Source organism: Pogona vitticeps, chromosome 5 (assembly GCF_051106095.1).
Source record: "Pogona vitticeps strain Pit_001003342236 chromosome 5, PviZW2.1, whole genome shotgun sequence".
Taxonomy (NCBI): domain Eukaryota; kingdom Metazoa; phylum Chordata; class Lepidosauria; order Squamata; family Agamidae; genus Pogona; species Pogona vitticeps.
Genome location: NC_135787.1, coordinates 124,541,430 through 124,566,010, shown reverse-complemented (window position 1 = coordinate 124,566,010; position 24,581 = coordinate 124,541,430). Strand labels below are relative to the sequence as shown.

The window sequence follows — 24,581 nt, the reverse complement described above, 5'->3', positions numbered from 1 at the left end:
TCTACGTAATGCAGTGGTTCCCAATCTTGGGTTCCCAGAGGTTCTTGAACTAAAACTCCAAGAAGACTTCACCACTAGCTGTGCTGACCAAGATTTCTGGGAGTTGTAGCCCAAGGGCATCTGGACCCAAGGTTGGGAACCACTGGCCAAAGGGAAGGAACAGCCAATGAAACAAGTCCAGCCATTCCCAAGTGTACGTTGAGGTGATCATTTCTCAGCAAACGTGTACCTGGGCTCTGCTATATTTGTAAGAACAAGTACCAAAGAAGCAGGTTGTCATATCAGTCAGTGACTCTGCCATAAATAGCTTATGCATGATCTGGATTGTTGTCTTCAGTATACAAAGATACAACAGGGCCTTAAGGCAGCAGGTCTAGACTGTCAGCACAGCAAGGCTGGGTGGCGGTTGTTGTTTGATAGCCATAATGCTTCATTTTGTCTGACACATCGGAGCTCAGCTATGACAATTATGCCCAGGTTCCTAATTACATATACAGTATAAAGAGGCGTGTGACTGAAAGTCACACGACAACTAAATTCCTGTGCATATAAAAGCACACATGCATACCACTTGTTTACTTCTGTGTTTGTGTTCTGTTTCCCTGACACCTGAGTGTGAACACTCCCCTGAAGTGAAGTGAGAAATATTGTTAGGTGTGTCCCATTGGTAATTTTCAGTATTGACAAAGGCACACTAATATCCCTGCTCAAGATGCTGGCGGTGAGGCTTCATACAGGCTGCTGTATCCAGTTCGACCCCCGTGATATCACACAACACAGTCCTAAGGCTCTTCCAGTCTCCACAAAACATATTGTGGTCCTCAGGATGCCCTTGTAGGGAAGATAAGATTGCAACACTGATGAATGAGGAGTTCCAAATATTTAATTTAGACAAGTGCTTTTACCATTTGCGTACTTTTATATTCTCTATCATCATTTCAGACTTTATACTGTATTTCTTCACAGGATGCTTCTTCTCTTTTTCTTTTTTATGTGGTTGTAAAACATATGTCCACTTCATATGTAGGGCTACTGTTTCCTTCAAGATAAACATACCCTAAGTGTCTGTTTATTGCCGAGTGCTGTGAGGCCCTTCCCCAAGTTGGGAGCCTCTTGGCAGCAGGAGAACACACATAAAGATTTTATTGACACAAGTTAAGGTTTGCCTCTTTACATACTGCAGCCCATCATTCTTACTTACACCCATTTTAATATTCACGAGGAGTGTCCTGCTAACTAATGTTTTGTAATGCATCAGATATGCCAAAGAGTAACTTCTGGAAAGCAGCATACATTTCATGAGAGACTTTGGATCCTAGGAAGAAGCCATTCCAAATGAGGAGAACTGAAGGATTTTTAATAGGCCCCTGTTACTAAGAAGGGAGTTTGGTGGCATGAGGTCTACAAAATAAAGGAATGGCCCAAAGGCAACCATTAACCACCATTTGCTGCATCTCTTACTTGTGTGGATTAAATTTTCTTTTTTTCCCCCCAAGCCCCCCCCCAATTGTCTCCAGAACAGAGCTTGCAAATGTCACTTTTCTGGATATCTCTCAGAACCCCATATCCACCATAACCAGATTGGCTAGGAGATTCTGAAAATTGTAGGCACTCAAAATGAACTCTTTCAAGGTCTTCCCCAGCACCGGTTTCGACGTTCCTAGCATTAGTAAAGGAAATGAGAGTTAAAATCGAGTGGTCATCCACCTACTAGGTTGCCAGATCAGCAGATGACCATCTCCAAAGCTTTCCGGGTCAAAACGTGAGGGGGGGGGTTGTGATGTCACAGAGGCAAGGCAAGAAATGGTTAGGAGAGGGATAGTAAGTATCTTTCAGTTAGCTGATAGTAGAAATGGGTATGGAGGGATTCTGGGTAAATGGGCACAGGATCAGAGTAGATGATAGCTAATTTAATATGACAACAGGCATCCAGGGGAAAATACCCCTCCCCTTTTTTTAATGGTCAGGCAGGTGGCAAAAAATCTCAACCTAGCTAGCCACCATTCCTGCCAGCAGCTGTAGTGGCAGTTGCCATTCCTGATAGGTCTTATATTGCACATGACACCAGGGCTGGTTCTGCCATGACCATTCTTTGTAAAAAAAACTGGGTTCATACATTGATGATGAGGTTTCACCCCTTTCCTTGCTTCAAATGGCATGATGGAGCAAGCACATACACCTTTTGCCTCCATCAACCATCCTGTCCCTTCATTACATACATAAAACACATATTTTTTTCCTTTACCTTCAGCATCCCTTGCTATGAGATCTGTCTCCCTGCCTGAAGAACTGGAGAGACACAGGGAAGGGGGCAGAGGGCAGACTGTGGGGGTGAGGGAAAGAAAATGGGGAAAATTGAACCCCCGAATCAAGAATCACTTTAAAAGTTAATTGGTTCAGTTTGTTGGTGTCGCGTCCACCCAGTGTCCTTTGTTTATTTTACCTTAACACAAGTCCACCCTCTGGATGCGTTTCCTCTCTTCACGCTGCCACCAATCAATCAGTGGATCTTATCCACTCTATACCAAATAGATGTGTCTGAGACACGTGCTGTGAATACAACAGATTTATTGATCTTATAGTTGTTATGCAAATCACAGATGTAAATCATAGATGTTTAGGATCATTCATTCAATAGCGTTTGATTTCATGTTGGGTTGTATGTGTTTTTATTCACTTTAGCAATATTCTTGGATTATCTATTTCTTCTCTATACTTTTTAACTCATTCCTATTCTCTCTAGCATTCCAACTTTCCAATCTCTGTCTTAACTTTCTGAATTCAATCTCCTAACCCTCTCTCTTCAATTCCCTATCTCAAAACTTCTTTTCTGTGGGAACAAGTGGCAATTGTGCCTCTGAGAGCTGAGTTACCTCTAGAGATAACTCGTCACTGGAATTCAAGAAGTGCTGAAAGCATCTGTTTTTCACATAATCTTTTCTCAAATCCCAACATTTAAAAATTAAATTTTGTTTGCGAGGGGCCTTCAGGAGTTAAATCTGGGAAGTCTGATTTAACACAAACAAAAGTCTGCCTAAATCATGTCTCTGAATATTTCATTTGATTTCTGCTCTAATGGATAATCTGTAACATATCATTTGACCCCAAAAGACAACATTCACCAGATAGAAGTGTTCCTGAGTAGAGTCTCTATTTCTAATAAGACAAGCTCCATTTTCTGAGGTATATGAGAAGGCTGACACTGTCCACCTGTCTGCCTCTCACAGAGTTCCCTTGACCTCAGGGAAATGGCATGATGCTCCTTTCAAATAGGCAGAATAATGTGCTGGTTCCCCCCCCTCCCAAATTGCTTGTTTCTGGTACTCACGAATTTTTGAAGTTTGTCATGTATGAGGCCTCCTCTTTCTTCACCAGCTGCAACCTGTGGCTTACATACAATAAGGCCTACACTGCAGTTCCTTACAGAGTCAGACCTTCTACATACAGTATGTGTTCCAAGCCTCCATAGTCCACTTGGCAGATCAGGAATGGACCTCCAGATGTTATTGGACTACAATTTACATCAGGCATAACCTGAATACAGGATAGTAAGGGATGATGATGGGAGTTGCAATCCACCAAAATGCAAAAAACTACAAATTTGCCATGCCTTTGCTTGAAAATATTTTGGTCTTATGGTGTACATTCTCCAATACACTCACTTTTTTTTAATAGCCTTTCATTTCAACATTTTTAAAAATCAGTCTCCCTTCCATGGTAGCACAGTCTCTCATCTTTTCAATACCACCCCCACATGCCAACTGTCATTAAAAGGATATTTTGAAAGAACTCCATGCCTTATTATTTTCTACTTATTTTCTACCTAAGAAACCAAAGAAATCAGTACGCTTCAAATCCAAGGACGGCTGGCAACGTGATCACTTAACTTAATTGATCTCCATTGCATTGAACTACCTCTTCACCATCTGTTCTCCTCTATAATTATGAATGTAAAAAAGGAACATCATTCACAAATTTTATTACTCAAATGTACAATATAAAGTGACTTTAATGCAATGTGTGGCATTAGTCTGTGATTTTTGCCTCAAGATTTAGGCGTGCTTTGACTGGAGGGAATCATATACCTTATGTTCAGTCCTTACCTTACTATATCACGCTTTGCTTGTACAGTTCAGGACTTAATTGTAAAAATGTATTTTGGGGTTCATTTCATTTTTAGGAAAGATAAACATACATGCAGATAAAATGGGAATGCCACAAGTCCAGTCATTTTGTATTATAAATCTCTTTATGGAAAAAAAACAACACTAACACACACCCCTCAAAACCTATCTATACTTTTTCCTTAACCATGTTTCCTGTGATTTAATGGGCAGCAGTGGAGTATTACTTTGATCTCCTCGGATTTATCTGAATGGAGAGACTGCACTAATAATTTCTATAGTGTTAGTCAGGTCAAAGGCGGCCATAATGCAGCCCAATGCAGCTAATGTAAGATATCAAAAAATGTGCTTGTGAAATGTGCACTGTTGTTCTTGTGACAGAGAACAGAATTCCAAAAGGTCCCAACCATGTAAATGTAAATTTTTATCTACAATGACCACATTATTTCCAATTTTAGTTTTGCACTTGTTCTTCTTGGAGCAGACTAAACATAGCTAATGGTGTGAAAATCATTCCTAACAGTTTTTGTTTTCACCAGGAGCTGGTCTTTTGTGACGTCAATTGTTCTTCTTTGCCCATTTAAGACCACACCACCTCAAACACTTTGAACTGCAAAAGGGGTTGCTCAAGGCAAGATATTGGTGCTGGGGAAAATCCAGCACACCCATTCCGCCTGCTATTGTGAAAACTGCAGCTGAGCTTAGAAGGGGCAAAGAAGAGAGGGTGGCAGATGAACTCATCATCCTTGCTAACCAATATATCCTAGCTCACAAATCCTGTGAGCTCCAGCACCACTATGTCACAATTTGGCACTGCTCAAAGAAGGTAGAAACTGATTAAATGTATAACCAGAGGAAAATGATATCCCTTAACTTTACTTTATTCTTTGTGTCAATTAAAGTTTGCGGAAGATATTCCAGGCTGCTGCAGTCTTCCACTACAGAAGAATGGAAACAGCAAGCAATGTTGCATCTTATTGTTAACACTTTCCACAGTCACTTCACAGCCAGTTCCTTGACAACAGAGCACAAGTGCTTCATTGATGGTAGGAAGGAGGTAGGGCTTACTGGAGTATATAAGCCACTCCCCACATTTGGACAAGTAATACCATCCATAACTATATGGAAGTTGCTATGGGGGGCATCAAAAAGTGAATGAAAGAAATCACTCTCTCTGCATGTCATCCTCCCACTGGCATTGCAACATAGTCCAGCACAGAGTGAACTTCAGTACAGGAGACAGTTGTCACTTGATCTTTTGCTAACAAGACCAAAGAACAGAACAATTCTTCTGTAACAAGCCCTCTCTTCTGATCTGGCAATGTATTTATTCAGTCTATCTCATTTCCAATTCAACTGTCCAAACTTCTGCAGATCTATCTTGAACTTTTCATACTGTGGTACAAGTATCCATCGTTTGCAAAGACATCCATACGTGGTTTTGCAAAAACCGTAGACTCATAGAATAATAGAGTTGGAAGGGGCCTATAAGGCCATTGAGCCCAACAGGATCAGTGCAGGAATCCAAATCAAAGCGGATCTGACAGATGGTTGTCCAATTTTCTCTTGAATGCCTCCAGTGTTGGAGTGCTCACCACCTCCTGAGATAATCAGTTCCTTTGTTCTACTGCTCTAGCAGTTAGGAAGTTTTTTTTTCTGATAACTGAAATCTGGCTTGCTGTAACTTGAGTCCATTATTATGTGCCCTGCACTCTAGGATAAATAAGAACAGATACTGTCCCTCCTCTGTGTTATAGCACTTTCAAGTATTTGCAAAGTGCTATCATATCTCCTTCAACCTTCTTTTCTGAAGGCTAAACATGCCCAGTTCTTTCACTCTTCCTCACAGAGCTCGGTTTCCAGGCCGCTGATCATCCTTTCTGCCATCCTTTGAGCTTGTTTCAGTTTATTTGCATCCTTCTTAAAATATGATTTCCAGAACTGGACACAGTACTCAAGATGAGGCCTAATCAGTGCTGAATAGAGGAGAACTAGTACCTCATGGGATCTGGAGACTATACTTCTATTAGTGCAGCCTAAAATAGCATTTGCTTTTTTTGTAGCCACATCACACTTCTGGCTCATATTCAGCTTGTGACCTACAGCACTGTGAAGTATTACGAGCAAAGGGGAACTATTCAGCAGGCACTCAATTGGAAGTGATATTTCTGGGTCGTCAGGGGACTGACGAACAGACGTTTGTCGTGTTGTATATTTCCCCATGGTGGACTGAACATGGGCAAAGCCAAAACTAGGGCTTTGATCCAGAGTACTGAAATTTAGAGGGGGCAAAAATCCTTGACCAGGCACTTGCTTATTTCTTGTGATGGGTCATCCTGCATCTATAAGCCCCAAGGCATCACTACTTTTCAGGGGACCGTGTGGCTGGGTATTGTCAGTCTATTTCTCTGGCTCTGCAAGCCCCAAGGTCACAGTTCCTGTATTTCTTTCTTCTTTGCCTTCTTCTATCCTGGTTCAGGCAGGGCTGCTGTGGGCATGCCCACGATGTCACACTAGAGCAGTGGCCGTGCCCAGAAATTTGGCAGTGGAGCAGGGAAGATTGTGCAGCCCTGGCACATTACCAGTAAGAGAAGAAGGATGCTTGCCTATGTGCTCACCTGCCCGCTCTGCTTGCCCCCTAGGGACTGTACTGGCTGGAGTGGGTGCCTGCTGAAGTTGGGCAGGGTACTACCAGGGCTGGAGACAGAGCAGTACACACTATACATGTTGCACCTTGCTTGTTTTGAATGCCAACATTGCAACTCCCAGCTCTATTGGATCTTGCACTGTGGAAATCAATGTGAATACTTCACTTGGCAGAATCAGAATGGAAGCTAGCTACTGGTCATGCTATTGGTATGCCTTCTAGCTGCTTGTGTCCTGGATTAGAAAAATGTGACAGCAGGTACAATGAAAAGAATTGCACTGGCAGAGAGAACCAGAATGCCCATGTGGCTCTTCGAAAAAAGAAAAGAAATCCACATAAGCTTTGGCAGACTGAAGCATCAAAGAGCATCATTTCAACACTGTTCAAAGAACAGTACAATCTCTGGTAGCAGCTACATTTAGCTTAGAACAAACTGCTACCATTGTGGCACGGTCATATTGTTCTCACTTTCATTTTCAACAACATTTTGATTAGAGCTGGTCTGCAATTTGTCACCAGCATTAAAACAACGACATCAGATAGATGGAAACTTTCATTCTGGAACACTCTGTTTTCAGAGATCTCTCATGTCTGTAGTGAAAAGAAAAGAAAAGACAGAGACACAAGCAACCCCACGGAAAGAAAGACAAGGTTGGGCTGGAGGTAAATTGGGTTCTACAGCAGAGAATTTGCACTAGATTGCAAGGCTTTCTGACTTAACCATACGCCACACTTTAAAATCTGGAACAACTCATTCATTTCCCAAAATCAAGTTGTTGAAAAATAATGCATGTGGAGGGGAGGCACGATGGATTTTGATGTGGAAATATTTAGTACCAGCTTGATTCTGTTTCTGATAGCTGGGCCCATCACAAGGCGTTTTGCAGCTGAAGGCAAAGTACCAAATCACAGACTGCCTTCCAAGTACCCAAGGCCACACAAGTTATTTTGGCACAAAAACACCAACTTTAACACCACATATACAACATCTATTCAATCTCTGTCTTACCTTTCTCCCATGGTGGGGACCAAAGGCTGATTATGGTTTTATCTATTCTTAAAATCTTATGATTTTAAGAACAGATAAAACTAAAACTGCAGTGCTAAAATCATAGAATCACAGAACAATTTAGTCGTAAGGGGCTTAGAAGGCTATCGAGTCCAACCCCTTGCTCAATGCAGGAATGCAAGTCAAAACAAATCTGACACATGGTTTTTCAATTTTCTCTCAAACACCTTCAGCATTACAGCATTCACCACTTCCCAAGGTAATTGGTTCCATTGACATTGTCATACTGCTCTAACAGTTATGAAGTTTCTTTCTTTCTTTCTTTCTTTCTTTCTTTCTTTCTTTCTTTCTTTCTTTCTTTCTTTCTTTCTTTCTTTCTTTCTTTCTTTCTTTCTTTCTTTCTTTCTTTCTTTCTTTCTTTCTTTCTAAGTGCTCAGTAGGGATAGGAAACTTCAAAGCCCCTGGTTCCTATTCTTCAAGTTGTTTACATCACATGAATACTGGACTGAAGACACTTTCAAAAAGCTAACTGTCCTCTAATTCTCCTTTTGCAAAAGAGAATGCATGGTCATCCTAATATTTCTGCACAATCCAGTACACACAGAATCTGAGAAATTTTGAAAGATCTGAAAATGGGGCATTGGTTACATCTGTCTCCCTCAAAAGGGGACATGATACACATTCAAAAATAGTTATGCTGTCCCCATTTTTCCCAGAAGGCTGCCATGAGGTACAGGCTAGGCAACTCTGAGGAGTGGAAATGTCTTTTTAAAAATGAGATTTTTAACTCTATCCCTCCATACTCAGAATGTAAAATCTGCCTCATACTGCAGGCATGTCAACACAGAGCAAACCAAGGCACAGATGGAGTGGAACACTGGCCTATAGAATTAGTGGCAGAGGAGTACATTTGCGGTGACAGCCAGGACCAAAAATTTGACACACACCCCCCCACAAAAACCATACTCTGTGATGACTGCAATGCAGGCTGGAGATGGGGGAATCCTGACTGTAGATGGGGAGGTGTTTATGCCTGCAGAAAGCTTTCTCAAACCTCTGAAAGGTTATGTTTTGGACTAAACCCTCCCCCACCCCACAAATCCTCCCATTCAGCAGAGCTAAGGAATTCTGGGATGGGGAGTCCTCAAAAACAATCTTTCCAAACTCTGCATGTGCTGCATTTCAACAGTTTTGAAACAAACATGTTTAGAATTGCAGAACCGGAAAATGACAGATCAGATGTCAAGGCACATGTGTTATTTCTGCTTCCTACATTATCCCTGTCATCCAGATGCTACTTTAGGGTCTGCTCAGACTCTGATTATTTATCTAGAAATAAGGCATCCTTAAGTGAAACAGAATGTCAACTTATTCTAGATCAGTCATTGCTTCAAGCTGCATTTGAAAGACTACCTTGCTTGCATTTTGCAATTATAAGTCTAATGTGTGTTAGAATAAATAGTCTTTTCCTTGTAAGGATGCAGAATCAGAGTCTTGTCCTGTGAGGTGTTCAGCTCAGATACTGGGGGATATTCTGAGTTTTGTCAAAGTCCATCTATTTGACAGAAGGTTCATTAAGAACAAATTCTCTGGATGCCTTTGCAATTACACACTATTAATTGCAGTTTTGAGATGTTCAAATCCAAGAGATATGTAGCTATATAGACACACACAAACACTACTGACAGAGGGACAGATAAAAGAAAACTATTTAAATTGAGAGAAGGCTAATGTTCGGCTCAGCGTTTTAATAGGTAGTTCTGATTAATTGATGGTTCAGTTACAAAGCAGGTGATTGATCTCCAGTAAATTATTTAATTAAGGAAGAGCTCTAATAAATTCGTATTAGGGCTATCATCAACTCTTCTATTTTGAATGACTTATTAACTATTGTGCCAAATACATTCCTTAGGGTTGAACAACAGTGAAAGTCACTTGCACCATGTCTCTGGGCAGACATGGGAGAAAAATACTCTAGGAATTGATTCACATTGTAAGACACTGAGACTTCATATTCAAACCTGATCTTCCCAGTAATCCAGCAGCGCCCCTCGCTGAGATTAATAGAATTTACCACTCGGGGCAGGAAGGGGGGGTATCATAAGCAAAAGAGGGACAAGTTAGGCCAATTCAACACCCTGTCGGGACCCTTCTCACAATATGTTGATCTGCGTGAACAGAAGGATCACTCACATGAGAGATAAAATACATCAGACTAAAGAAAAGCAGAAATCAAACTGTTCTGTCTTCCCCCATCTGGACATGCCCTTATTAACATACAACAGCAATGTCTGACATACTTTATTTTGCTTAATTTCCTCCTGCTGTCCGAAAAGAGCAAGTTAAAGATCCCAAAGTGACACACAATTTAGAAAGATGAGATTAGTCTCACTCAGACTGTAAGAGGCACACATTACTTCATTTTGGTCTCGTTGACATGGGGGGGGGTAGCTCATCGTTATAGGAAAGGGAAGCCCTTATTCCGAAATTTCAGAATGAGGCAAACCTCTCCTCTGCCCACTCAAACCATAGGCCACTTATGCTTGTTTGTATTATTGCTTTAACCCTGAATAGCAGAACCTAGGCAGACGCTGAAGACAAAGGGGGGGGGGGAGAGAATAGGAAGAAAGGAATCTATCATATGAACTCTGTGCAGGCTTATGGACACTTCAATTAAGTACACAAGTATGTGAGGGTATAGGATTTCATACTAAAAGTGTGCAGTATGGCATTTTCACAGGAATGCTGCCTAAAGCAGCTTGTCTTTAGTAAAGCATCCCTGCCCTGGCAAAAACCATCATCCTTGGGTTGGATAGGTCAGTGAGTAAATTCACTTCATCACCATGCATCTCAGGAGAAGACCCAGAGTTTGTGGCCTTGGCCAAGCTGCACAGTCCCTGAGTGTCCCCAGAAAAAAGGGAATGGGAAACAACTTCTGAGTATACCTATAAAATTCTGAAGGGTCACCATGGATCAGAGTTGACTTGATGCCCCATGATTATTTATTATTATTATTTACCATCAGGGTGAGGTTCACCACCATGCATGGCGATACATCAGGGTGATTTACAATGTGATGCCTCAACTGGGTAGCATATTTGTATATATTATAGTTGTAGTAGGGTGTTTCAACATAGAGAAATTTCTTTCTCTGGCATTATCCCATGAGAATTAACTCTTTTCCCTTGCTATAAGCACACAGAGAGAGAGAGAGAGACAGAGATTAGGTGCTGGACAACTGCAGATATAAATTTAATGACCATTTCACAGGTTGATTTGTCTCAGGTTCACTTGCAATTCTTTCATCTAACTGGTCTAGGGATCATAAGTTTTGCTCATAATGGCATACTTTTTATAGTCCTGATTCTGAGCTTGCACAAATACTAAAGGCTTGTTTAGAAAATTCTGTGGACTGTTCTTTGCAGATATAACTTTAAAAGGTTTCCTGTTCTCTTGACCAACATGCTGTGGAATCTATCTAGCAGCTTCATGAACAAGTCACTGAAGAAAAGAATGTGCTAGGGCTTTGATAATTAGTAGCATTGCTCACACTTCACCCAGCCATAAAATTATGGCTTGCACATGAGAACAATAAAAGCAAAGATTCACATTTGAAGTTCTGAAATCTTTGCAGCCAAAATGTTCACTTGATCATGCATCAGTTTATTGTAGTGAAGAACTGTGAGATAACAGCTCTTAGATTAAACAATAGGCATGAATGAATATTTGACCCACACAAGTGCAAGATCTTCTGCACATGATGTAGTGTAATGTGTTATGCCAGTTCATTGTTTGCAAGGAAACCTGATGCACGCCCTTCTCCATTCATAAATCTGATGTCATTAAAGAACAAAGCTTTGCAGAGGTGGTGCAACCACAACAGACTCTTTGAATCTTTCAGCACTAGGGCTTTGACCATTAGTAGCATTGCTCACACTCCACCCATCCAGAAAATGCTTACAGATCTTCCCAGTACCTTAAATATATATTTATATTTAGGCTTCTCTAATTAAGTAATTACTGGAATGTAAGACTAGTCTACAAAGACAAAATGAAATCTGTGTGAAGTATCACAACTATGAACATAATGTTAGTCTTTTCTTTTTAATTTGTTTGATCTAATAGACCTTACTCTCCATCAATCATCATTATAGATCCACGGGTTGCATTCTGAATCACAGGGGTGCAGATTTAGATTTATGCCTTCTGTACTAATGGACAGAGACTAGGACTGCCCTGGCAGAGATCAGATCACAATCTGACTCCAAGGGTTGTGTAACACCCTTAGTTTCAGTATGAAATAGTTTGTAAACCAGTAAAACTACGAGTCAAAACTTGCTGTGTTGGCTTGCCTTCAGAAGAGCTGTTTGTGGGAAACACTGCAGGAAAGAGCAAACTGACAATCTCTCCTTTTACCCACAGTAAACAACAGCTCTCCTGGTGGCCCTAGTACAGCAGTATGTTTTGTTACAATAACACAAATGAGAAAGTCTGTCAGGGCACTGAAAGATGCAGTCCAATGTCCTTAAAACTTCCAGTATTCACAATCTTCTAGGCTAAAAGGTTAAGGTTTCTGCTGCCTGACTTGATGTCTTAGGGAAACCACTATTCTCCATTGAGAAATCCTTTCACACCCAGAAATCCATTAATGCATATTTTGCATACTTAATTTATGATGATAATTGCACCAAAGGCTTTGGAGAGGATTCTTTTCTAAATCTTGGAAATGTACAGTAAGACTTTGAATTCTTTTACAATTCCACTTTAGGCAATATTGACGTTCCTTCATGTGTTCAAGTCAACATAAAGATATTACAGGCATTCCAAACTGCAGGCACTATCCTTTGATGGGGAGGAGGGGCATTGCATATCATAGGAGATTAATTGTTTTGTTTTTACCCTTCTAGTGTAGGCTTAAGATGTCTGATAACAAACTTCAAAAGAGATCTGTCCACTGAAGTAAGGACAAATTTATCCAACCTTCCCTCCATTCCTTTCTTCCCAAACTACAAGCAGTGATATTTTATACAAAAATTCATTAAAATCAATGTTGAGGAATTAAAGCAGTTCAATATAGACGCAGTTCTGAATCCCTCCCCGCTTCCTAAATGCCAGCAAGTACAGCTCACTGGAAAGCCTTATGCTCAGCTATTGAACACAATGCTCAGTGAGTCTCAACGGATGTGTGTGGCCAATCCTTGGTCCCAGGGCCATATATGAGTTCTGATTTTACAACGGCCAAATGTGGTCCTTACCCTAATTTTCAAAGCCCTTTGAAAATGATTCATTCAGGTTCTACAAGATAATCTGTCACTCCTATAGCAAGCTGCTAGGAGGGGAAAGAGAGAGAATTGGTACAAGCTTAACTTTTCTGACCCCCCCTTAGTTCATGCCCCCCCCAGCAGCTTATCCCCAAGGAAATGCAAGCCTTGACATAAAATGGATCTCCCACCACCTCTAGGGAATAGTTCCCAGTTTTATGGGAAGAGTTCTGTGGGCTTCTTTATAGCACATACTGTCCTCAACTTGCTGAGCACATGTAAGCCTTGATCCAGAACCCTGTGAACACATCAATGTTTGCAAAGAGCACCTGCCTGAGTGAACCTCCCTCTTTAACAGAAGCAACAGCTTCACGTGCACATTGCTTGGTGCATTAAGTTCTTCAGGAGAGAATTGGAAACTGTGTGCACATCAGAGCCTCTGTGTCCTGAAGAGAGCATGGTATCCGGGACATATTGTTAAGGAGACACTCATGCTGATCAGAGAGATTGCAACCGGATACAAGAGAGGGGAAAAAAATGTGTATTAGAGCAATGCCACTGACTGCCAAACAGCAGCATACAAAACACACTGAACAGGTGTGGGATTACTTCAAACTTGCAAAACCAGTTAACTTTTTTAACTCCCCCCCCAACTTCCACAACTGATTTTAGTTTGTTTTTACAGAGGCAGAGTAAGAAGCCATGTTCCACCAGGAACATGTCCCACGAGATGGCACTGCCATAGGTCAGTGTTACACCCTAAGCATAATTTGCCTTCTGAACAGCTGCTGCCTCCTGTTGCAGTGTCTCAAATTGAACAGATACAGCAATGATCTGGCGAATTATTTAAAGAAGTAGAAATAAATAGGCAAACAATGCAAAATGCTTATTTATAAACTACAGCTGTTCAGGTAATAGTTCATTAAATAAAACTTACTTGCTACAAATCTATTACTGTGTGAACCATGCTCCATACCTAGAACTAATGACTGCATTCTAAATATAAGTACGCATTAAATAATAGAACACAGGGCAAATTGCCCTACTTTACAGAAGCGATGTACCTCATATCAAGCTACTTTTACAGTGAAAAACAAATTGAGTAAATTTATTTCCATGGAATTAAGTACCTCTAGTAATGACTGGCTGTTACCTGCCTGAAACAGTGTGAGAGAAATATCAGCTGTTCTAAGTCAGTGTCTCTACTGTACATTGAGGCTGCTCAGCTTTGCCTGTTCAACTTGTCCTGCACATGGAACAGATAACATTTAAGAAGAGCGTACCTTTATGATCCTTGCTGTCAACCTCCTTCCGAGGAACCAAAACTTGGTTTCCACAACTTCACAACATTACTTCACATCATTATTGCCAATGTGTCCCTGCCTTCCACTTGCTTTCCACCACAGCACTAATTAATTATCAAGCTATCAAGACAGCATGCAATCTCCCCAAACATCACATCAAGCAGGCATGCGGTTTACCGATCTGTCATCAATCTAGACAAGGGGTCTCTAAACTTTTCGGCATTAGGGTGACATCATATATTTTACATATTTTTGAGTGCCAAAAGAACACACACACGCTAGCGCATACACATAGGCTGAAGGGAATGGACCTCAGCCTGCCGACCTCAGTCTGCGTCTTTCACTGGGCCAGATAAAAAGGCAAGGCAGGCCGTAGTTTGGAGACCCCTGATCAAGACCAATGGAGGCTAGTGACTCTAATGTGAGTAGGCAATGAATCCACTTTGAGCTTTAGTCTGAACTTTAAAGGAATTATCCAAGATACAGAAATTATTTTGGGAATACATGTAAAATTCAGACTAAAGCCCAGAATGGATTCACTGCCCCACTGACTTTGGAGTCACCAGCCTGCACTGGTCCAGCAAAGAAGCCTCCCAATACCATAAACCTTCCCCAGACATATTTTCAGTGAAAAAGTATATCTCTATGTTGGTCCATTCAAAGTGATTATTTCTTTTTATCAGAATGATAGCTTCCTTCTCAAAGATCCTCCTTTCCCATGACTGCAAAAGAGCCCTCATCTTTGGACTTCAAGACCGCTATCATATCCCGGATGGTCTTGGACACCAACTCTCTACTACATGGAACCACTAGGGAAAGGTTGTCCAGAATTTGGGGGTTCAGTGCCATCAGTATACTGATAACACCTTACTCTATCTCTCCTTCTCATGTGATTCGAAGGAACCTGTTCTGTGCCTAGACCAGTGTCTGTAGTCAGTGATGGGCTGGATGAAGGCTAATAAACTCAAAGTGAACCCAGACAAGACAGAGGCGCCCCTGCTGAAAAGGCAATTCATGAGAAAGGGATTCAGCTTGTACTGGATGGGGTTGTACCCCCCTAAGAAGTCAGGTCCGCAGTTGAGTGTACTTCCGGACTCAATCCTGAATGCAGTCCTGAGCTCAATCCAGTGGTGGCTCAGCATGCCTTTGCACAGTCAAAGTGGTGCACCAGCTTAAACCTGTTCCTTGATATGTCCAATCTGGCTATGGTGACACTTGGCTTATTTACATATTGTCTAGATTACTGCAATGTGTTGTACATGGGGCTGCCTTTGAAGAGTGTCTGGAAGTTTTAGCCGGTTCAAACCTGTGGCAGTCAGATTGCTGGCTTGTGCTGGTTAAAGGAAGCATATTATTCCTTTAGTACCACAGCTTCACCAGCTTCCGGTCTGTTTCAGGCTCAATTCAAAGTACTGATTATCAGCCATAAAGCTCTATACAATTTGGGTCCAAGCTATTTGAAAGATCATATCAACCATGCATGGCTTTTAAGATCTTTAAGATCTTCTACTCAAGACGCTGCATGACTTTTAAGAGGCCCTTCTACTGGTTCAACCACCTTCCTGAGCTTCTTCGGTGAGGACACGAGAAGGGGCCTTCCAGGTGACTGCTTCCAGGCTTTGGAATGAACTGCCCTGAGAAGCCAGATTGGCCCCCTCCATCTTGTCCTTTCATCATCAAGCACAGACCTTCCTTTTCAGCAAGACTTTGGGGGGGGGGGATTAAGGGAACACTCTATTCTTGGAATTTAGATATTTTTTAATATCTAAATTTAATATTTTTTAATATTTTAAAAACTGTTTTTGAAATTGTTTCTGATCTTTACCAATGTTTAATTGTTGTTTAATATATAGTTTTGGGTGGTATGTTAAACTTTTTGTTATTATATAATTCTGATTATTGTGAACCACCTTGGGTCCCCTATGGTGGCATACAAACAAATAACTGAAGTAAAGAGGCAAAGGGTATCTTGCAGACCAGCAAAGAATGTGATATTCACTTGTACAGCTAAATAAACAAAGGTGTGTGAAAGGAACTACCTGTATGACATAGAACAGGGGTTCCCAACCTTTTTCACCCTGTGGACTGGCTGGGGAAGGTGGGGCACCCCCCCGCACTTGTGCGCATGTGCATGCGCGAATGACTGCACTCTCGTGCACAAACGGCAGTGCGCCATTGGCACGGGCACGCTGGAGCACGTGCATGCGCATATCAGCTGTGCGGGGGTGAGGCAGGAGGTCTGTCTCCGCGGCCCGGTCTGGCTCAGTCCACACACTGGCACAGGGCCACGGACCGGGGGTTGGTGACCTCTGGTAGGATGTTTCTCCTGAGAATCTGACATGATGAGCCAATAAACTACATGTTACAAAAAGCCCATAAGAAGGCTATTAAGTATCAAAAATGTCTGATAATCACAGCATGAGTTTTCCCCATCTCCTGTAGTTTGCAAATTAGCTTGTTTTGTTTTGTAACTGGTCATCAGGAAGTAAGCAGACTTTGTAAGTATGATTGCTCAGTCATGAAGGTCTGCAGGCAGGAAACATGTTTCTGGAACACCAGTGGGTTTCAGCTCCTAATGATGAGGTAATTGTAACATATAGTTTGGCCCTTGATTTTTATTTTTTTTAAAGTGGATTTTTTTAAGTGGATCTCTTTGGGGTACAGTGAAATAACCTGCTTTCCTCCCTAACCCATTGTAAGCAAAGGAAAAATAGGTGCTCAGGAGGATTCCAGAAATGTAATAGCTCTCAGCTGTTCCCTGTCTGTGCTGCTGACTACACACAGAACAAAACAATGCAATATTGGCTCAGAAACTCACACCAGACTTTGGGGACCAAAACTTTGCACATCCTCACAAAGTATGTATATGTTATGCCAATCTGTGCAAATTTCAGAGCATATCTGACAGTGTTACTTGGCAATGGGGTGTTATTTGTTGTCATTGTTCTTGTTTCGGCTTATAAACCACTCTATAGTGCTAGAGCATAATTATAACATAATTATACAAATAATGCTTCGCCCCCATACTCCTGCAAGCTGGGTAGTCATTTTACCAACCTTGGAAAGTTGGAAGGCTGTGTCAACCTTGAACCAGCTACCTGAGTCCATCAAGAGAGAACTAACGTCATGAGCAGAAGCTTGACTGCAGTACCGCAGTTTAACCACTGTGCCATGGGGCTCTATATGACAATAATAGCAAAGATTTTTCTTTAGGTTAAAAAAGAAAATGTGAAAATGTAATTATGGTGGGTGGGAGGGAGGAATAGCAGATCCACTTGCGTTTTGCATAGCCTGCAAAATAAATGAGTAAATAAACCTGTACTACTACTTTCACACTAGAAACCTCCAAAAGTGCAAGTTTTGCCCAACCCTTGTTATTTACTGTGAGTCATACAGAGAATGTTTCTCCCTGACCTTGCTGATAAATTCATTACCACGACTCAGTGTTCTTTCCCCCCGCTTTCTGAGGAATAGTGTATTTGTTTCTCAGAAGCTACATCATATACAGAGGGCATAGGTCATTGGGCTAAACTAGAAAGAGCAGCAGGTTGAGTCGACAAGTCCTTGAAGCATTTTGCAATCAGCATTAAAAGGCAGATGAAGAAGGCAAACTCTACAAACAGCACCAGCTTAGAAACAGCAGAGCTGTAAGGGACCCTAAAGATCATCAAGTCAAGCCCTTCTTAAAAAGGCACAATGGGGAATTGAACTGCCAACCTCTGGCTCTTTGCCAGTCCTGGCAAAGCTTCCATACAGGTGCCTCCTTACAAGACTGAGACATTAATAAACAAACAAACCAAAACGTATCTCTGCTAAGTGTGACTCTACTTTTAAGATTATTTTTAAAATGTGGGAGGGGGGAATGTCCATTTTAGGACCAGCAAGATTTCCACAATTTGGGCAAAAATATGTCTAAAAATTTAAAATAAAACTAGGCAAAATCCAAAAACTCTTCACAGAACATTGAAATAGGTGTAGGCTGATGATGAATTCTAGAAACGATGAAAACTTGCACACTTTTGTAGCATTTTGGTTGTTCTTAATAAAGAAACTGTCTGTATGTGGACCTTGATTTGTTTTTCTTTTCATTAATGGCCCATTTTTGAATAGAATAGAATAGAATAATGGTGCCAAAATCTGACCTCAAAGGGTGTCAGTGGTAAAGATTCCAAGACAAAATTCAGCTTTGTGAGTTTCTGGCAACCTCCGACACATGGACTCATTAACACTTCTTCACAATGTGTTGTTTATACAAGCATTATGAAAAAGACAGAGAACTGATACCAAACTTATTTGTTCTCCCTTGTAAGAAACTATTTTGAAGAAGTTAATGCCCTTGATGAGTAAGGTAAGGGAAAGGGTGAGGCTATACATTATTATTTGAACAATAGTTAAGCCAAAAGCTACAGCAAAGAGATGCCTGGTAGAAAACGCCCTCCTGTTGTCATCCTTATCTGATCCAAGGAACTAAATTCAAGTTTCGCCCGTATGTACACATTCTCGCTTTCTCTCCCATACAGAGTGTTTGTATTAATTAGAGAATGAGATAAAAGCCTAAATAGGCTATCTTAGTGAAGCATCTTGAGAAGATCACACATGTAAACAAGATCTCTCCACACCCTGGAAAAGGATTTTTGGAATGTAACCTATTTCACTATTATTCCGCTCCATACTCCATATAACTTGCCTGAGGTTTCCCTAAACATTTTGAAAACATTAACACTACAGAATCTGATATTCTCCCTCCCCACCCCCCACCCCGTAATGTGCATCACTTGATAAATTAACTCACAGTGGATCTCATTTACTACTTGATATGCAGAATGTAAACATTCACAGAAACAGTGTTCTAGACTGGGCGATACCTTTGTTGAAACACTAAAATGTGAAGAAGAAAAAAGAAGGCAAGCTTTCAGGTTCTCCAGAACTGTTCATCAGACAAAGAGTTATGGACAGCCTGAAAGCACTGCCACTTTGTTCCCAATTTATGGTACAATCCTGACTCAAAGATGTGTAGAGGGTTTGTAAAAAGCAGATCCTCTCCTGCAGGCACAGATCCCCTTAGAAATGCCCTCATGCGGGTAAATCTGATATCTGCCAGTTATTTTTTAAGGATCTGCTGGCAGAATATTTCTGATCAATGGAACAACTTTAAAAAGGGATGGGACAGGGATGGGGAACAGAGCAATGAAATCATGTCAGATCCAAACCCCTTCCAGGCAAGAGACATACTCATTAGGTCAGCACAAAGTTAGGCCAAGGTGGATGTAGTTCAAAGTCATTTCCAACAACTTATGCTGGAAAGGGGTTGGATTCAGCATGATTTCAGCTGCCTAGTGTTGGTTCAGCTGGCCCTCCACCATCTTGGCTAGTTAGGATGGTCCTCTTAATTTAAGAACCACTCCCTTCTTCCCAGAAAATAGTCTACAATTTAAAAAGCAAATTATCCTCCCTCCAACAACAACAACTGCTACCTTGAAACTAGGAAGAAAGCCAAGAAGTACTGATATACAATTCTCGGTCACCCCACTAAAATACAATTCCTAGTATTCGTTCAAATGAACAATGGCAGCTAACCTGGGATAAAACTAATTCACAGTTTGTAGAACAAAAATGCCCTCTTTGTCAAGAACTTGTCTTTTTGCCTTCAGTAAATTTATCTTTCTGAGCTGGTCTCTCCAACCCCACCTCATTTTACATATCACCCTAAGCCTTTCGTAATCTCCCCCCTTATGGTAAAGGTAAAAGTTCCCCTTGACAATTTTTGTCCAGTCGTGTTCGACTCTAGGGGGCGGTGCTCATCCCCGTTTCCAAGCCATAGAGCCAGCGTTTTGTCCGAAGACAATCTTCCGTGGTCACATGACCAGTGCGACTTAGACACGGAACGCTGTTACCTTCCCACCAAGGTGGTCCCTATTTATCTACTTGCATTTGCATGCTTTTGAACCGCTAGGTTGGCGGGAGCTGGGACAGAGCAACGGGCGCTCACTCCGTCACGTGGATTCGATCTTACGACTGCTTGGTCTTCTGACCCTGCAGCACAGGCTTCTGCGGTTTAGCCCACAGCGCCACCCACTCCCCCTTATGGTGCCCTTTATATTCTCCAAGTATGTTGGCAAGTATTTGGGTTGGAGTTCCAAGTCCAGGTCCTTATTAAAAACAAGGGTTTTTTTTCCCAGAAAAAAAGGAGAGACTTGGATAGGTTCCGAGTCACATGTTGAGTTGGAGTCATTGGGGGGAAAAGAACGAGTCGAGTCCAAGTCAAGTCACCAGTGCAACTTAAGTCTGACTTGACAGTAAGTCCCACGACTTGAGTTCCCCTCCCTGATACCTTCCCTGGCATTTCAGATTTTCTTTTATTTGCCCCATTTGTAGATTTTCCAACCATCAACAGCTAGGTTCTCTATTCCTCGGCTTAAATATTTCCAGCTGTCTTCCTCCTTCACTCCCCAATTTTTCTTGGCTTGTTGTTTCCTGTCTTTATTGTCTTATAAATTCCTATGTGTCACAGCTGTAATTACTGATACATACTAATGTTTGACTTAAAACATGTCTCTAATTGATTTCTTCATAAATCTCACGTGGATTTCTTTGGGGAGATTATTTCTTCTTGCATATGCTGAATTCACCCTGTAAATTGCCTCCACATATTGTTGCAAGTCAGCTGCTCCCACCTCTATTTCTGCAGCCAAAGCCTTACTCATTAATATCTCTAGATCCTCCCCTTCATTTTCTGCCACATTTTGAAATCAAAGCATCTTTCATGCTCTCTCCATCTCTGGCATTATTAACCTGTAATCATTTTGTTTTCTATTCTTCTTCACTGCCTCTAATGTTTCTTCAGTTTGATTCACTCTAGCATGTTCCTCTCACTTTTTCCTCAATATCTTGTGTCTGCGTTTTGTTTTCAGCTATCTGTTGTTTGGCATCTGAAATCTCTAGTGTCATCTCTTTCATCTGATCTGCTATTTGGCTGAGACATTCATTTACCTGTTGAAATCCTACTGTTAGTAAATTTTGCATGGTTTGACTTATTTTTAACTAAATTTTTTAGCTATTTTTTTAAAATATATCAATAAATCAACAAATCAAGTTTCTCTTTGGTTGTTCTTTCCCTGCTGTTTTTCTTTTCTCTCCAAAAAAAGGTTGTATTCCACTATAACACTCCATGCAGGAAGAACTTTATAAGTGCAGTTTATACAAGGCTCACTCAGTTCGGTGGGGCTTTTTCCTTAATAAATAGGTAGAGTACTACCTTGAAGAAAACAATGTCTTGTGCTGGGCCTCAAAATAACTAAAATAGCTTATGTGTTAATTTTTTTTGTCACCTCTAACAAGCAGAAATATTGCTGGCTTGTAAGAAGTGAAGAGGTGACAGATCACTACCAAACCAACCAACCAATGTTTTATTGTGACTTATACTTTAGCCAGTAGAAACTATGGAAAATGAAGCACGATGCTTCCATACTCATCAAATATCTCTGCTGAGCATCGATTTAGAAAAATGCCATTCGTCCACCTTCACCTAAGGTAAGTAAGTCCATTTGGCAGCCTGACCACAGCAGAATCTCTGGGACTTTGGTAACCTGAGGGAGGGTTTCTGTTTGATTTTGTTGGAGCAGTGGGTCATGGTCTCACTGAGTTCTTCTTGGTGAAGGGAGCTTCCTGAGGCACCTTGGATGAAGGAACACTAACCTATCCGGTTTGAGAGCGTGGAAAGTTAAGCTGCCTCTATGGCCCAGGATAAAGGATCTTGCTCAGCAAATGCTGGGCCCTTGTGTTCACCTTTCAGGGGAACAGGCAATGATAGTCCTGGGCAACAAGGTTTTGAGCAAGAAAGGGTAGGGCCCTGAGACAGGGCTATGAGAGGGGGCTATATGCAATATTCCTAAAGCTTCACAGAATGAAAGGGCCACCAGCCCTCTGTTAGGATTCTGTCTCATTATAAATTACTGCCTCCTTTGCACTTAAACCTTGGCCCTTATTACTCTCATATTGTAGTCTAATAATGCCTTCCTTCTGGTGGGTGAGCAAACACATAAATTCCACAGAATCACATGTAACTGGAGCAGCTGAAGCTAATGTTTGAGTTGGGAGAACTGAGAATAGTACTTTAAATGACAAGTTGAACAGGTCCGGCACCAAATACCTGGCACTCTTAGGCAGTTGCCAGGACCCAACTGCTACCAAAAAGAAAGGCCCACTGTCCCTAACATTCAGGCCAGCTTAGCCCCATTACCCCTGACTGCCCATATTCTAGGTTATGGGCTTTTATTACAACAACAGCTGGAACAAAGAGGTCATCCATTATGACCAGTTTCCCACAGTGCCCAATGGATCATTGTGTGACATGATGGAAATCCACCTGGAGTACCCACAGTTGCCAATTAAGCGTAAGCTTTAAAGCGGAGCACCAACAGGGGTCACCAGGTTTCACTTGGTGGTAATGGGAAACTCATGCTTGGAAAAGCCCAGAACTGACTTCTTCATTCACCCCCCAAAATCTTGGGAATTGTAGTTTGTTAACAATGTAGATAATTCTGTACAGGCTTTTTCCAAGAATTATAGGCTGCAGAGGACTCTGGCGCTTGCCATGCCTATTAACCCAGTTCAATAGAACAATTATATGCATGTCTACTCAAAAGGAAGTTACTCAAACAAGTGTGTAGAGGATTCCAGCCTTAATCTGTGGTGCAGCCTATGGTTCAAGGAGCTGACTAATTTTTACCAAATGTTCTGTGTGCTTTGATTCTCAGTCATTCGTTCACCCTTTTAGCTAGTAATTGGTACTCTTGAGAAACACACTATAAATAACAGTTATAACAATGGTTGTGAAACAAATGCAGAAGTTGGGACAGTAAAATGAATATACATGTCAGAAGCACCAGATAAATCACCCTGAGAAGTTACCTTTCACCATAGGTCATGCAGTGCTTGGGCATCAAGGCAACATACCATAGTTATCTGTGGATAAAATATTAATCTTGAAGTGGTCATAGGATCCAGCAATAAGGCATGAGGAGAAAATGCAGCCAGGTGATCTTCAACCTGAGTTTAATGAGGAAAGAAAGACATTTGTGTTCATACACTTTCCTTGCCAGGGGGGCGGGGGGGGGGGGGAAGAGAACAATCCACAATCATATTTACCAAACACATCAGTCCTCTGTTGTTGTGCATAGAGCAGGGCGTCTCAAACTCTTTTTACCTCTGGCACTTTTCCTGAATGTGCTTTATCATCTCCCCCCTGCCACTGTCAACCTTCCATTTGCAGAACAGCAGTTTGCTGTTCATATACAACATTACCATCTTTCTTCTTAAAAAGGATCCAAGGTGGCTTACATCATTAAAAGACAACATTGCTTTTAATGCAGAAACCTTGTGTTTTGTGCAATAAAATGTTTTTCATGCACCATGTGAAGTACAAAAATATAAGTTTTTGTACAAAACCTACAGGTGTGTGTGTGTGTGTGTAATTTAATAGTATGTGTTTTAACAGTATGCATCAAGATACCCTTTTGTTGTTCCTGTTGAAGATGTCAAAACCTGTATTTCCCACATATTTACAAATGTGTGAAAAGTTAAAGACATGGTGAGGACTAGAGGTGGGCATGAACCTGAAAATGGTGGAGCATTATGGTTCATGGTTAGCCACAAACCATGAACCACGAACCACCACAAACCAACCAGACAACTGAACTGGTTCACAGTTCATTTTTTGGTTTGTGCCTGGTGGGGACTACCTGCTGCTACTGGGCCACCGCCACTGGACTGAAAAAAGTTTGGCACTTCAATTTCATTTTGGCAATATGGGTTGCACAAATCAAACCATAAACCAGCCAGTTTGTGCTTTTTTCCAGTTCACAGTTCAGCTCCTGCCCATCTGTAGTGAAGACACTAAGCTCCACCCAGTCCCTCAATATATTCAGAAAATTAGGCCTCTGAGTAGTAAATGCAGATTCTGGAGAGGACTTTTGTAAGTATGTTCAGCTAAATGTATTTACTTTGTGTTTTGTTGTACCCAACTGGGAAAACTGATAGATATGTACAAACATTTTTTTTGGGGGGGGGGAGGAGGTAGGTCTTATGTAAAAATGCGAGTAGATAAATAGGTACCACCACCATGGGAAAGTAACAACGTTCCATGTCTACTCGTGCTGGCCACGTGACCACGGAAACTGTCTACCGACAAAACGCTGGCTCTACGGCTTGGAAATGGGGATGAGCACTGTCCTCTAG

The 24,581-nt window shown here is 41.4% G+C and overlaps 1 long non-coding RNA gene across 1 annotated transcript in view; it reads right to left on the bottom strand.

Moving 5' to 3' along the window:
- Window positions 1-23,363, bottom strand: part of LOC144589556 (uncharacterized) — a 73,571-nt gene extending 50,208 nt beyond the window's left edge. Inside the window, exon 1 of the long non-coding RNA XR_013545726.1 lies at window positions 23,301-23,363. This is a non-coding gene — a long non-coding RNA (uncharacterized LOC144589556). The remainder of the gene's footprint in view (window positions 1-23,300) is intronic.
- Between the last annotated feature and the right edge of the window lie 1,218 nt (window positions 23,364-24,581).